Source organism: Vombatus ursinus, unplaced genomic scaffold, assembly GCF_900497805.2.
Source record: "Vombatus ursinus unplaced genomic scaffold, bare-nosed wombat genome assembly UNPS02014803.1, whole genome shotgun sequence".
NCBI lineage: Eukaryota > Metazoa > Chordata > Mammalia > Diprotodontia > Vombatidae > Vombatus > Vombatus ursinus.
Window position 1 is genome coordinate 1,518,468 of NW_020954581.1, and position 16,509 is coordinate 1,534,976.

Consider the following 16,509-nt stretch of genomic DNA (forward strand, 5'->3'; position numbering starts at 1 on the left):
TTCATGACCTTGGCATTCAATTAAATCTCCAGAAAGCATCCGAATCTCTACAGTTATCCTGACCCAAGACCATATTCTGATGTGGGGTTATAGAATCCATGAGTCATTAGTGTGATGGCTCACATCCAATACCTGAAAAGCATGGCAGCCTGACTAATCCACTCCTGCAGATAAGAGCCCACTTGAAGAATTGATTCTCAACTAACAGAGTAACTGATCAGCCAATGAATAAATACCTTTCTGTAACTTTAGAGGGATGTAGTGGCATACTTCTGTAGGTAAATGCTGTTTTTATGGAACTAAAGAAGGATTTTCTAATACTCTGCTGAGTTAGTATAACCCATAAGTAGAAATAAAGACTAAGTGACCCTGTAGGAGCTGCTATGACAATGGTTCTATGATCTCTTCAGTGGGAGCTTGGGGGCACCATTCTATAAGGAAAACAATTTTTGCTTGACCTAGATTTTTTGCAGGCCAGCATCGGAGTTAGGGAGCTGTGGGAGAGACATTTTGGCACAGTGATTTCTCTCTTCTCCATCTACCCTTGGTTTTAGGTGGGTGGAGGAGATAGTAGCCAGAGAGTAGTAGCCATAGAAATTATGAAGCATGAGGGTGGTGAAAAGAGGAGGAAGGAGGAAATCTAATAGGAATAGTAGAAAGGAGGGGAATAGCTCCAAATTCACCCTTGAAATATCATTTACAATAATGAAATTGCCCAATATGGCTAAATTATTTAGCTAATGGGGAAAAACTCAGTTATTTAATATGCAAGCCAGCATAATGTAACACATAGTTGCTAAACACTTTAGGTTAGATATAAATTCAAATCAGTAATTCTGACTCAGTTCAACTATCCTAGTAATTAAGTAATAAATCACATGAATATAAGAAACAGATACTTCTGAGATTAATCATATCGCTATTTTTAGAAAAGTAATGTACAATACACTATGTATTGAGTTACTCTGAATGAAGAATTAAATTGGAAAAACAGAAAATTTGCTTCGGGTTTCATCAAATGACCATTACACGTCCTCTGTTACGAAGGTCAAAAAAAGAAATATCCACAAGACAAAGGGAGGGCAGTGTAGGCCTTAGGTGCTGGAACACAAAAAGAAAAAGATGATGAGGTCAAAGTTCTACTTCCTTGTTTTGTTTAAGGTTAATGCTACTTCTCTGTTCGGCCTCCATTATTAAAGGACCAAGGTGGTTGTGGCATTCTTTTATCTAGAATTCTTTAAAAATAAGTTATCTGTTAAGGTTGAAGGACCTTACTTGAAGGACCCCTGCTGGGTGGATTGCACGAACTGTTAAAGTTTCTCTTTTCTCCGAAATTTTACATTAGCTATGTAAGTTCTGGTTTAAAGAGAGGGCAGTGAGAATTACACATTAATGACTATTTCCCAGTTGACTTACAGTATGATTCCAGAGAAGCTTTGCATTTACTTATTGATCTTTAATTGATGATCATTACCAACACTTTACACTTTCCCTTTGTGAGACAATTTAATCTGTTAGGGAGCAGATTCTAGTGATGTGAAGTAAGGCTAGAAGCAGGCTAATAGGTCAGTGTGGGAACAGACTTACATGCCAAGGTAAGGAGTTTGTATTTTGTCCTTGAGTCACTAGGAAACCACTAGAGGTTTTGGAGTAAGAGAGTGGCATTATCAGACATACTCTTTAGGAAAATACTTTGGCAACTGAGTGGAGGACAGATGGAAGAGGGGGAATAATGTAGACTTGGAGCACAGTCAGAAGGCTATTGCTGTGGTCCAAGAAAAAAGTCATGAGGGCCTGAACCAAGGTGGGTGGCCTTGTGAATGGAGAGAAGATGAAGATGGCGAGAGATATTTTGGAGGCAGAACTGAAAAGACTTGGCAGCTGGCTTGATAACAAAGTGAGGAATAGGGAAGAGTCAGAGATGATTCTAAGGCCGGAAACCTAAGTAATTGGAAGGTTTGTGTTGCTGGTACCAAGGCACCATTCTCCAACAGATAAATGTTCAATGGATATGAACAGGAAGCTTTCATAGGAAGAAATCCAAGCTATCAACAATCATATAAGAAAGGACTCCAAATAACTAGTACTCAGAGAAATGCAAATTAAAGCAATTCTGAGATTCCACCTCACACCTGTCATATTGGCAAATGTTACAAAGAGGAATATAATCAACTTTATTTTTGAGGGGCTGCGGGGAAACATCCACACATATGCAATATTGGTGGCGCTGTGGATTGGTCCAGAACTTCTGGAAAGCAATTTGGAATTATGTCCTAAAAGTTACTAAACTTTATACACAGTCACGCATAATATATACATACATACACACACACACACACACACACACACATATATATATATATATATATATATATAAGTACTGTATGTACAAAAATATTTATAGTAGCTCTTTTCATAGCAGCCCTAAACTGGAAACTAAGAAGGTGTTTATCAACTTAAGAAAGGCTAAACAAAATTTGATACCTAAGTGTGATGGAAAAACTTTATAGTTGATTGTAGAAAAGCAGAAATATTAAATGCATCCTTTTCAGGTCATAATGTAATAAAAATTATATTTAACAAGGGACCATGGAAACATAGATTAAAAATTAATTGGAGACTAAGTAATAAAATCTTAAAGAATGAGTGAGTTAAAGAACAAGTCATAGAAACAGTAATTTTATTAAAGAAAATAATAATAATGAGACAACATACCAAAACCTGTGGAATGTAGCAAAAGCAAGAATCAGAGGAAAAATTATATCTCTAAATGATTACATCAGTAAAATAAAGAGCAGATCAATGAATTGTATATGCAATTTAAAAAACTAGAAAAACAACAAATTAAAAATACCCAATTAAATACCAAATTGGAAATCCTAAAGCTTAAAGATGAGATTAATACAATTGAATGTAAGAAAACTATTGAATTAATAAATAAAACTAGGAGTTGGTTCTGTGGGAAAAAGTAAAATAGATAAACCATTGGTTAATATGATTAAAAAAACAGAAGAACACCAAATCACTAGTATCAAAAATGAAAAGGGTAAATATACTACTAGTGACGATGAAATCAAAGAAATTAATTGGAGTTATTTTGCCCAATTGTATGCCAAGAAATTTAACAATTTAAATGAAATGGATGAACATTTACAAAAATATAAACCGTTTGATTAACAGAGGAAGAAATAGAATATCTAAACACACCTATTTTCGAAAAAGAAAGTGAACAGGTCATAAATGAACTTCCTAAGAAAAAAGCAATGGGACCAGATGGATTTACAAGTGAATTCTACCAAATATTTAAAGATCAACTAATTCCAGTATTAAATAAATTATTTGGAATAATAGGCAAAGATGAAATTCTACCAAACTCCTTTCATTAAACAAATATGGTTCTGAGACCTAAATCAGGAAGAGCAAAAACAGAGAAAGAAAATTATAGACCAATTTCATTAATTAATATGGATGCAAAAATCCTAAATAAAATACTAGCTAGGAGACTACAACAATATATCACAAAGATTATTCATTGTGACCAAGGAGGATTTATATCAGGAATGCAGAGATGGTTTAACATAAGAAAAACTATTAAAATAATTGATAATATCAATAACAAAAATAACAAAAATCATGATTATATCAATAGATGCAGAAAAAGCTTTTGACAAAACGCAACGCTCATTCCAAATAAAAACACTCGAAAGCATAAGTTTAAATGGATTTTTCCTTAAAATGATAAGAAGCATCTACCTAAAACCATCAGCAAACATTATTTGTAATGGGGATAAGCTAGAAGCCTTCCCAGTAAGATCAAGAGTGAAACAAAGATGCCCATTGTCACCAAAATTAGTCAGTATTGTATGGAAATGCTAGCAGTAGCCATGGAAGAAGAAAAAGAAATTGAAGGAATCAGAATGGGGAAGGAGGTAATAAAACTATCTCTTTTTGTAGATGATATGATGATACACTTGAAAAATCTTAGAGATTCAACTAAAAAGCTGACTGAAACAACTAATAATTTTAGGAAAGTAAGAGGACATAAAATAAGCCCACATAAGTCATGGGCATTTTTATATAACACCAACAGAACTCTGCAAGAAGAGACAGTAAGAGATACCCCATGTAAAATAACGGTAGGCAGCATAAAATACCTGGGAGTATACCTGTTAAGAGAAATCCAAGAATTACATGAACATAATTATAAAACACTTTTTATGCAAATAATGAATAATTGGAGAAATGTTAATTGTTCATGGGTGGGCAGAGCCAACATCATAAAAATTACAATTCTACCCAAACTAATCTGCTTACTCAATGCCATACCAATCAAATTACTAAAAACATATTTTATTGAGCTAGAAAAAATAATAACAAAATTCATTTGGAAGAACAAAAGGTTAAGACTATCAAAGGAATTAGTGAAAAATGTAAAGGAAGGAAGTTTGGCAAGATCTGAAATTATATCATAAGGCAATAATTATCTAGTATTGGCTAAGAAATAGAAAAGTGGATCAGTAGAACAAATAGAACAGATGGAAACTTTGTGTTTGATCTTTGGGGATAAGAATTCACTATTTGGTTAAAAAAAGACTGTTGGGAAAACTGGAAAGCAGTCTAGCAGAAATTGTGTATAGACCAATATCTTATACCATTTACCAAGATAAGGTCAAAATGGATACATGACTTCGATATAAGGGAAATATCATGAGTCAGTTAGAAGAACATGAAACATATTATCTATCAGACTTATAGAAGGGAGAATTTATGAATAAATAAGAGATAGAGAACATTGTGAGATGTAAAATGGATAATTTTGGTTACATTAAATTAAAAAGTTTTTGTACAAATAAAATCAATTTAGCCAAGATTAGAAGGAAAGCAGAAAAAAAAAAACCTTTGTAGACAATTTCTCAGATAAAAGCTTTATGTCTTAAATATATAGAGAACTTTGTCAAATTTGTAAGAATCAAAGTCATTCCCCAATTGGTAACTGGTCAAAGCATATGAACCAGCAGTTTTTCGAAGAAGAAATCAAAGCTATAGATAGTCATATGAAAAAATGCTCTAAATAATTATTGATTAGAGAAATGTTTATGAAAACTTTGAGATACCATCTCACACCTATTAGACTGGCTAACATGATAGAAGGGGAAAATCATAATTCTTTCTAGGAGTTTGGCAGTGAAAGAGGGGAAAGACATAAACACCTTTGACAAACGTCTTCCTGTTTTATCTTTTCATTCATTTTTACAATCAGAGGGTTATTAATCAAAGTTATATCTGTTATATATTTTATGTCAAATGTATGTAATATATTATATAACATGTCATTATATATTTTAAAACATCTTGTATGTTATCAACATAGGTATGGAAGTCACTTTGTTACAGAAGAGCCTTTGACAATGCATTTTGCTCTAGCAAATCAGATGCTTTTTATAATCAGCAAACAATAAGCACATGAGGGAGGATATTGTATTAAACCTTAAAATAAATGTTTCAGTCAATTTCGTGACTGTAAAAACATGGCCATTTGTGAAAACATGGCCTGCCCATTCCTTTCTTGAACTTTCAATGGATTTGTAGATTATTTTCACAAAGCATTTACAATGACTAACATTGTTTCTATTTTTGACAGGGTTACTGAACTTGTAGATCAGGAGAATGCTGTAGGTAAAGTTTACTGAGATTTTAGCAAATTTTTGGCAAAGTTTATCAATGCTACTTTTATGGACCATATGGATAAATGTGTACTCAATGATTGTACAAATAAATGATTCCTAAATGAATTGAATGGCTGGATATAAAAAGTAGTTGTTAATGGTTGTTAATGGTTTTTCCATTTGGAAGGACATTTCCAGTTCAGTGACACAGGCATATGCTATTTTAGCAAATTTATCAATGGCTTGGATAAAAAGGCAGAGACAGCATGTTTATCAGTTTTAGAGATAATATAAGGCTAGGAAGGATTGCTGATACCCTGGATAACAGAGTCAGGATTTTAAAATATCTTGATAGGCTAGAAAAAAATGGAAAAATCCATAAAATGAAATATAATTTTAATTATAAATTAAATAAATAATAAACGTAAATGATTTTAAAAGTAAATAAATTAGATACAACATGACATAGGACATAGGAAGCTGCTCCTGGAATCAGGAAGCCATCCATCAATCAACCAATAAGCATTTATTAAATGCCTTCTATGTGTCAGGCTCTATGCTAGGTACTGGGGATACAATCTGGATCCTTAAGGAGAAGAACACATGCGTTCAGATTCTGATGGATGTGTACTAGCTGCGTGACCTTGGGAAGTCAGTTAACCTCAAAACATCCCAGGTAACTCTCTAAGACTATGAATTACAGAGAATTATCAGTGCAGCAGCAGTGGTTGCTTCCACACCAGGAGGTCCCTAAACAAATGAAATTACAAGTTCAGATGGCTCCTTCTCCCTCCCCCTCTCCACCAAAGAAGCAAAAAAAAAAAAAAAAGGCAAAACAAGCAAACAAACAAAAAACCTAAAATAAAAGGCTTTGTCTTAGGGTAAGAAAAATCAGTTTTCCAAGTAAAAGATGGAGGGTAGCCATAGCTAGATAGCCATTAATTTGAAAAACATCTAGGGGTCTTAAGATCAATATGAATCAGCAATGTAATATGGCGGCCAAGAAAGCTCATGCAATATTAGACTACATTTAAAAAGACATAGCACTCAAGACTAGGGAGATGCCAATGCTATTGTACTCTACTCAGTAGAGTATAAGCTTCTTGAAGACAGGCACTTTTTTTTTTCTTTTGCATTGGTATATCCAGCATCTAGCACAGTCCCTTAAGCAGAGGAGGCCTTTAATTCGTGCATGTTAGATTGGATTGGATTGGATTGGATTGCCCTGGCCAGACCACATCTGGTGTATTATATTTACTCTAGCACCACATTTTAGGAAGGACAGTGATAAGTTGGAGAGTGTCCAAAAGAGGTCAAACAGAATGAAAGGCTTCAAGAAACTCAGGATATTAAGCCTAAAGAAAGGAAGAATTAAGGAAGATGTCTTCAAGCAATTAAAGGACATCATATGCACAAAGGTTTTGACTTGTAGTCCTTGGTCTCAGAGCGTAGTTGTAAAGAGGCAGACTTAGGTTTGATGGAAAGGAAAATTTCATGACAATTAGAGCTACCCAGAAGTGGAATGAGTTGCCACGGGAGATACTGGAGTCTCCTTTTTTGGAGACTTTCAAGCAAAGCCTCAATGATCCCTTATTTGTTATGGTATAGAAGAGATTTTTCATTAGGTATAGGTTGGACAGACATGTGGCGCCATAGTGCACAAAGCGCAGGACTTGAAATCAGGAAGACTATCTTCATGAGTTCAAATCAGACACGTACTAGCTGTGTGACCCTGGGCAAGTCACCTAATCACTCTCTCAACCTCAGTTTACCCATCTGTAAAATGGGGATAATAATGGCACCTACCTCACAGAGTTGTTATATCAAGGGAGATAACATATATAAAGCACTTTGCAAATTTTGATGCATTATGTAAATGTAGTAGCAGTAGTATTATTTTGGCCTTCTGGTGAAATGTACAGACATCTCAGAAAAATGTTTTTGCATGCATACGTAGTGGGGGTTTTGTGCATGTTTATGGCTAGACCCTTTGGGGATCCTGCTTCCTGCTTCTGGGGAAGTGGGATGACATGGAATGTGGAGAGCCTATGAAGTGCCCGTGGACGTTCTATAGCTCGCTCCTACTGGCTGGTTGAAGATGAGGCTATCTGACTGGTTCTGCAGCCTGCCACCTTCTAAAAGGCTCGTCATCTTCATCCATTTGTTCTTTATTTTACCACTCTTGGTGAGGTTTGATGACCCCCTCACTCACGGTGACCAGAAAAGGGAGAGGCGCTTGTGAGTTCCAAAGGCCCCACCCAACGTTCCAGAGTTTGGTCTTCAAGCCAGTCCAGTATCAAAGCCCTGAGGAGCAAGGAGTGACCTTCGGGACGCCAGCCCAGCTGTAGCCAAGATAAGGATCCATGTGGCCTTTAGACATGAACTGGGTGGGATGGATTCCACTTAGAAAGTGAGTCATGTCGAGCCTACTCTCCTGAGATGCTTTAGGGGAGAATGGGCCTTAAAACACTGGGAGAAATATTTGTACTTTGCTCTTTCTATATCTTCAAATTAAATATCCCTTTGTAAAAACTACTCAGTGGTAAATGGTTAAAGAAAGCTGGGTCACTAGTCAACAAAGAGTGAGAGGGGAAGGAAGAGGGAGAACACAGCTAGAAGGGGCTTGAGCCAATGGCAGCAGAGAAGAGACACACCAACCCTTCAGAGGGCCCTGGAACCCTGAGGGGCAGATGCAGCACATCTGTCTCAGAGAGAGACAGCCAGAGGAAGCTCACTGTATGTCAGATAAAATACATAGAATTACAAAGGAAACCAATTATATTAAAATATAGTTACCAAAATATTTTTTCAAAAAACAACTTCCTGGACCCCAGGTTAAGGACCCCTGCCTGACAGCAATTTCGGTCTGTTTACAGTTTCTGGAAGCAAAGGAAGTCAGTTTTCCAGCAACACATGCTAGGACGCTGGAAATGAATTAAGGGCGAGCAGCTTCAGGAACACTGTAGACTTTTCTCATTTACAAATATTAATCAGCTTTCTGTGTCAAAATTATTGACCAGGCACCAAGGGAAAAGGAAGCACAGTTTGTACTGTGGGCTTTAAAGGTCATGAGCATTCTTAATTAACAGGCAGAGCCTCTAAGTTGCTAGGTGCCATAAATGGAGAAAGTTCGTTAAATGAATCCGGTACAGTGCATGTTGTCTAACCCACGATGAAAAATGACTTACTCGGCCCAGACTGGGTCACTTTAGGACACGTTTGTATTTTGGAGAGATTATCGAGTTGACTGCAGCACCTGCGCAGAGGAAAATGATTTTCTATGTGAAAATGACCGGTTCTTAACGCTTACGAGTACGGTTTCAACCACGGTGCTTGTTTATCCAAAAATTCATTTCCCATCCAATTTTTTGATTGGCATTGGTCACTTGAAAATACGCTCCATGGATAAGATAACTCTCCAGAAAGTCTAGTTGGATTTGCTGAACATAAATTATAAAGTTTTTCTGCTTGTCATGCATTTTAGTTGCGTGAGCTTCTTTCTCCTGAGTTTATGATTAATGAAATATCATGGCAAAAGCTGAGAACCCTGGTTATCATCTCACTTAGCCTACTCTAGCTAAGAAATTAACTTTTTCCTCTATTCCCAACGGAATCCTAAGAGCTGCACAAGTGAACGAGAATAACATTTCACTTCTTCACCAAAGAATGTTCTTCTTTTTTCTATTAAGGATGGCTCCTCACTTCCAGCCACTCAGCTTGGGTGTCATCCTTGACCTGTCGCTCTCACTTACTCACTCACATATCCAATCAGTTGCCAAATCTTCTCAATTCTTTCTCCACATCTCACAGATATGCTGACCACTCTCCATATCAAGTAGCTACCTCTCTACTCTAGGTCCTTACCATCTCTGGCCTGGCCTACTGCAATAGCTTCCCAAGGGTTTCCTTTCTTTTCCAAATCCATTGGCTTATCCACTCTTCATGCTAACTTTCACAAGTGGGAACAAAGATCAGATGATGGTCTTGTGGCCAAAGAATGAGGTTTTCATTGACTACACCCGCCTCAGGGGCTGCCTTATGAATAATTCCAAGTTTCAGAGGTTAGGGTTCTGTTTTTCTCTCAAAAGAAGGGGAATTTCCTGGATAGTGAGCCTTTTGGAGAGAGAAGAAGCCTGTCTGTCTCCTGGTGTTGGAAGGAGCATCTGTGAGGGACTAAAGCCATGACATGAGCTGCGCAAGGGATCTGTACTTTGCTTTCTGCTATTATCATGAATTATTTGGATGGTACAGATCCAATAGGTAGAGCAGCTGCCCATCAAATAACCCAAATGCCTTTCCCTTTGGGGGAGTCAGATCCCCATGGTGGCACTATAAATTTGGGGAGCTTTGTTTGGTTCCATTTTGAGGAGTCCAAATCACAGGGTGCAAATATTAAGCAGAAGTGTACTAGGTTCCTGGGGAAAAGTAGGATTCACTAGAGAGGTAGAAGAAATATATCAATTGTTTACATACTACTATGAATCCTTTGTGGGGTTTTTTTCTGAAGTCATTTATGAACTCCTATAAATAACTTACATTCTCTATATATTCTGTGGGGGTGCAAAAAAGACCATTTTGTACTCATTATATACATTGGGACAACTAGGTGGTACAGTGGATAGAGTACTGGACCTAGAGTCAGGAAAACTCAAGTTCAAATGAAGCCACAGATACGTACTAGTTGTACAGCCCCTTGGTAAGTCATTTATATCTGCCTCAGTTTCTTCACCTGTAAAATGGGGGTAATAATTGCACCTACCTCCTAGAGTTGTTGATAGAATCAAATGAGATTATATGTGTCACTGCTTAACATGGGGCCTGGTACACGTAAGCACTATATAAATGTTAGCTGTTATTACTTAAATACTTGCATGGAGGCTGAGGAGCCTACTACTTACATATGTGCGGACCTAAACACAAGCTGTAGTCAGAAATTTTTCAAGAATAAACTCTGAGTGGAGCCATAATGAGCAAAGGAAAGTGATATCTGGCCATTGCCCCCAGGATTGGATCTGGGTTGCGAAAATCTAGGATTTAAGGGATTGAACCACAGGTTATATCTATAATACAAAACAGAACTTGGCAAGTATAAAAGAGGGATTGATAAATCAAGAAGTACAATCAAGAAGCAACTCCAGACCAAGCACTATTCTAGGCACTGTTGATACTGGTACCAAGAATGAAAAGTCCCTCTTCACCAAGGAACCTCTGAATAGGAAAAACTTAATTGATGCAACATACAATAGAGAGCCATTGCAGGTTTTTGAGCAGGAGAATGACAGTTAAAATCAAGGCCCTCAAATTAATCAGTCAATCAATAAACATTCATTAAGCACCTGCTATGTGTCAGGCACCATACTAAGCACTCGGGACACAAAAAGAGGCAAAAGACAGTCCCTGCCCTCAAGGAGCTTACAATCTAATGAAGGAGAAAACAAGTCAGTCAGGTAATAAACATTTATGGAGTACCTACTATGTGTCAGGCACTGTGCTAAGCACTGGGGATACAAAAAGAGGCAAAAGACAGTCCCAGCCCTCGAGGAGCTCACAGTCTAGTGGGGGAGACAACGTGCAAACAACTGTATACAAAACAAGCTATATACAAGATAAATAGGGAAGGATTAAATGAGGGAAAGTACTGGAATTAAGAATACATAAATGCATTAAGACGTAAACTACATGGAAAGATTTTTGACCCATTAAATGTGGCCACATTTAAGGTGATCTCCAGTAGTATTTTTTTGGATACGATGTTCTTTTTAGAGGTAATCAATTATAGAGACAATGTCTTGACATGCTGCTGAAAGTCTTATGTAGCTGGTCATTCTTTGTACAGTTTCATGTTGCTTATCATCGGGTACATTATACATTTTCATTTTTAATAAATTGGTGTAACCCCCCAAAATTACAGTGCTCACTCTTGCCCTGAGCAAGTAGCAGCTAATTGGTAACTAAGGGGATCAGTCAGATAATTCAGGCAGAGCCTGTGCCTCTCACCTGAATTATCCAGATATTTTTTCTGACAACAGGAAGAGAAATGGCTCTAAGACTGACCAGGGGGCTGGAGGCATTTTATTCTGTTCTGCTAATATTTTCCTTCTCTCAAACCATGTACACAGAATTCAGGGATGCAGAACAAAAATCATGGGACTTTGGGTTTGATTCTATATAAATACTGAAATCCCAGGGAACTGTTCCCTGGAAGATGTGAAATTTACACTGTCTATGTTTCTAATATACATTATTCATGTTTCAAATATTTACCAAAGGTGTCCTTCTCAAACCCAATGGCCTTTCCTCAGGCCTCATGTTTCCTTGACGTATCTGTACGATTTGTTGTTGTTGTTTTTCGGTCGTTTCTGTCGTGTTTGACTTTTTCTGCTCATTTGAGGTTTTCTTGGCAAAAATTCCGGAGTGGTTTGCCATTTGCTTCTCCAGTTCATTTTGCAGTTGAGGAAACTGAGGCAAACAGAGTTAAGTGACTTGCCCAGGGTCACACAGCTGTTAAGTGTCTGAGGCCAGATTTGAACTCGAGTCTTCCTGGCTTCAAGGGACAACTAGATGGCACAGTAGATGGAGTGCTAGACCTGAGTTCAAATCTGACTTCAGACACTTACTAGCCGTGTGACCCTGGGCAAATCACTTGGCCCTGTTTTCTTCAGTTTCCTCATCTGTGCAATGAGCTGGAGAAGGAAATGGCAAACCACTCCAGTATCTTTGCCAAGAAAAACCCAAATGGGGTCACAGAGAGTCAGACACAACTGAAAATGACTGAACAAGTTGAGTAGTAATATGACTGCTGCTATTTTATTCTTGTAGTCTGGAAATCTTGGGATCACTTCTGACCCTTCCCTTTTCTATTTCCTACCCTGTTGATCATTTCTTCCTTGAGAATACCCAACATTCTCCCTTTTCACTCTTTTCTCAGCACCATTTCCTGAGACACTATTTCTCCTCCAATCCATCATGTCCTTTTTTGTTTGTTTGTTTGCTTCTATATTACTGCCTCGCCTCATGTTCAAACTCTTGCTTGGTTTCCAAAAACCTCCATGATGTGGCCCGCACAGATCATGTAGCCTTGTTTTGTTACTACTCCCCAATCTTCTCCAGTCCTCCATTTACGCTGTGGGCTTTCTCCCATGGCTTCTCTCATGGGTTCCACTGCCTGGAGATTCATCTACTCTGTCGCTTCCCTGAATCCTACCCATCTTCACTCCCCATCTCCATCCCATGCCCTATGTGCCTGATGAAGTCTTCTCTACCCCATCCCTCATCTCTCCCTTCCCTGAACTTCCTCTGTATTTATAGTCTATGCTGCAGAGTCGAGCTGGCTTTGTGTCTCTAGCAAGATTCTAAGCCCCTTGGGAACACAGCCATGTCTCAAACATCCTTATGTTAAAAATAATAGCAAGCATTTATATGGTATTTTAAAGTTTGCCACGCATTTTTGCTGTTGTTGAGTCGTTTCAGACTCTCCAAGACCCCATTTGGGGTTAAAGATACGGGAGCGGTTTGTCATTTCCTTCTCAAGCTCATTTTACAGATGAAGAAGCTGAGGCAAAGAGGGTTAAGTGACTTGCCCAGAGTCACACAGCTAGTAAATGTCTGAGGCTAGATTTGAACTCAGGTCCTGCTTACTCACTTTACATAGGTTAGTTCATTTGTTCCTCAAAAAAAACCTATGCCAGGTGTCATCATCATCATTATTATCACTTCCACCATCATCATTATTCCCATTTTACAAAAAGAGAAAACTGAGGCAGAAAGAGGTTAAATTACTTGCCCAAAGTCATCCAGGTAGTTTCTGGGACAGGATTTGAACTCAGGTCCTCCTGACTCACTTTACATAGGCTATTTAATTTGATCCTCACAAAAATTCTGTGCTAGGTGTTATTATTATCATTATTATTATTATTATGCCTATTTTACAAAAGAGAAAACTGAGGCAGAAAGAAGTGAAATGATTTGCTTAAAGTCACTGAGGTAGTGTCTGGGACAGGATTTGAACTCAGGCTGCCATCCCTCCGCTCTGTCCACTATTTCACCACATCACTGGGCATTTTAAAAGTATGTGCTGGGAGGAGTTTCAGGACCTGAATTGAGACAACCTGGATTCAGTTCCAGTTTTGACATTTCTGAGAGGTGTGGCCATGGGAAGATCACTTCTTCCTTTTGGGTCTCAGTTCCCTCATCTGTAAAATGGAGGAAACAGTTTTTTTTTTTTACAAGACTTACCTTACAAGGATCTCATGAGAAGGAATTTAATAACCCATAAAGTTCTACATAAATGTGAGCTATTATTAATAAATGCTCATTTTGATCAAAGAACACATCTCTACTTTCTGTGAACAATAGAGAAGCAATTTATCGAGAAACGGAGTGTGGTTGGTTTGGGGGTTTGCTGGAGAATGTCCAAAAAAATTTTTTTTTGGCTAGGCACTGGGGTTAAGTGACTTATCCAGGGTCACACCGCTAGTAAGTGTCAAGTGTCTGAGGCCAGATTTGAACTTAGGTACTCCTGACTCCCGGGCTGGTGCTCTATCCACTTCGCCACCTAGCTGCCCCTCAATTTTTTTCATTTAATTTTAAAAACAAAATAAATGCTGGTATGAATGCCTTAAAACGGGCATAGTAAACATAATAATACATTTCTTTTTATTTTACATACACAATCTCATCTAATCGAGGTTCAGAGAGGTTAATGACTTGCCCAAGGTCACACAGCAAGTGTTACAGAAAGAATTTAAACCCAGGTCTTTCTAACCCCACCCCAGCACCTGATGCACTCTATCACCTAGCTGATAGTAATAATTATAACTTACTAATAACTACCTTAAATTCCTTATTTCGTTGGGGTGCTGTGAGGAAAGTGCTTTGTGAACTTTATGGCACTTGTACAAATGATGTCATTTTTAAAAGTTATCCCTTAGTTATTATTGTTTTTTAAAAAGTTTTTTTAAGCTTTCCCTCCCCCCCCCACCCCCATAAGTTCCCTTACCTGGGGCTGCTACAATTGAGAGAAAGGAAGAGTCTCGTCAACTTCTTAGAGAAGACCCTCTCTGTGTAGACAAGTCCCAAACTGTCAGCCTCTGGCCGTTGCTAGGACGCATTGGTTGCTAAGAAGATAGGGGCGTGTCCCACTGGTACCTAAGGAAGGGACCACCACTCCCTGGCCTCTCCCCGGAGAGTCCTTCAACAGGAGGCATCTGATTGGTTGCTACGGTCTGGACAAGGTTCAGACTACAGACTAGGACTACAAATGCCCAGCATGCAATGCGGGCCACAAGGCCGGTGATTGTTAATTGCAAAGTAGGAGCAGCGAGTTAAGGGGCCTTCCATTGCCGGCTTGGTCTACAAAAGAGCTAAAGTGCGGAGCTTCAGAGGAATAAATAGAAGAGTTAAGAAAAATATAAAGGATAGGAATGATAACTAAAATTATTGTATTGTTGTTATCTTTTTTGATGGAGGGAAAAGTCGCTATCCTCCTATATTATTCTTGTATATTTAACCTTCCCAGGCTTCCTTCAAATTTTAGCTAAAGTCCCAGACTCTTTAATCCTTGTTCTTTTCCTCTGCAATTATTCCCAATTTCTCCTGTCTGTATTGTTTGAACGTATTTATTTGCATGTTGACTCCCCTGAGTTAGCTTCCTGAGTGCAGAGATTTTTTTTTTTCCTTTCTTTGTATCCCCTGTGCCTGGTGCACAGTAGGTACCTAATAAATGCTTGTTACCTTGGCTTGTTCTTCAGACTATTGTGTAGATGGATAAAATGACTGCTTTTTGTAATTGAATAGCATTGGGATGTGAGCTCATCTTTTGCAGCATTTTGGGGACCGCTCCTGAAATACAAAGAAAATTTTAACAGCTCCTGATAACTTAGTAGCAAATGGGACAACATGAATGACACATATCTCATCCTTTTCCTACATAATTTTAATTTCTTCTAATAGGCCTCTATGCCCCTAAAGCTTTTGATTCTATGCAGATAGTTATCATCATTGTGATAGTGTTTTTATCATAGTGAAGATATTGTCATCATCATCACCACCACTATTACTATTTATTATTATTATTATTATTATTATTATTATTATTATTATCATCATCATCCATTCAAGAGGTCTTGTGTTATAGTGGATAGAGAGGGCCAGTGGTGGCTGCAAAAAGTTCTGGGTTCACATTCTGTCTCTGACACATAGTGACTGTATAATCCTGGACAACTCATTTGACCTCTTACTACCCCCAGGCAACTTCCTATAACCATAGCTTACAAATTGCTGATCTGCATTGCTAGGGGGAGTTTCCATATTGGACCTTCACTGGCACAAGTAAAATCACCAGTCCTCACTGCAAATCCCACCCAATACAACCACCACCCAAAAAATTCCCACTAAGCCAAAAACTACCATTATTTACTATGAAAAAAGAAGCTCTCTCTTGCGATTTCCAGACACCAGAGACAGACACTTGAATGAGAAGAGAGGTGAGATACTGACCTTTGCGGAGATTTCTTTCCCTGGAAGAGTCTCTTATAAAGTAAAGGTCAGTTAATAAACAAAAATAACAATAATAAAATAAATAAATAGATAGGGGAGAATAAAAAGATAGGGGAGAAGAATGCTCCCGTGTGCTGCTGTAACCTATTGCCAGAACCAGAAGAGTATAAGCTCTTTGAGGACAAGGACTGTTTTCCACTTAGTCATTGTATTCCAAATTGCCTAGCATTTAATAAATACTTGTTGGATTTGATCTGCCTACCCTCTATGGGTTGTTGTTGTTGGAGTTTTATTGGCAAGGACATTGGAGTGGTTTGTCATTTTCTTCTCCAGCTTATTTTACAGA

General features: G+C 37.9%; 1 protein-coding gene across 1 annotated transcript in view; it reads right to left on the reverse strand.

The window, feature by feature from the left end:
• Nucleotides 1-14,746, reverse strand: part of WDR63 (WD repeat domain 63) — a 123,433-nt gene extending 108,687 nt beyond the window's left edge. Inside the window, 1 exon segment of the mRNA XM_027873926.1 lies at nucleotides 14,665-14,746. The gene's annotated coding sequence lies outside the window, so the exon portion shown is untranslated.
• Between the last annotated feature and the right edge of the window lie 1,763 nt (nucleotides 14,747-16,509).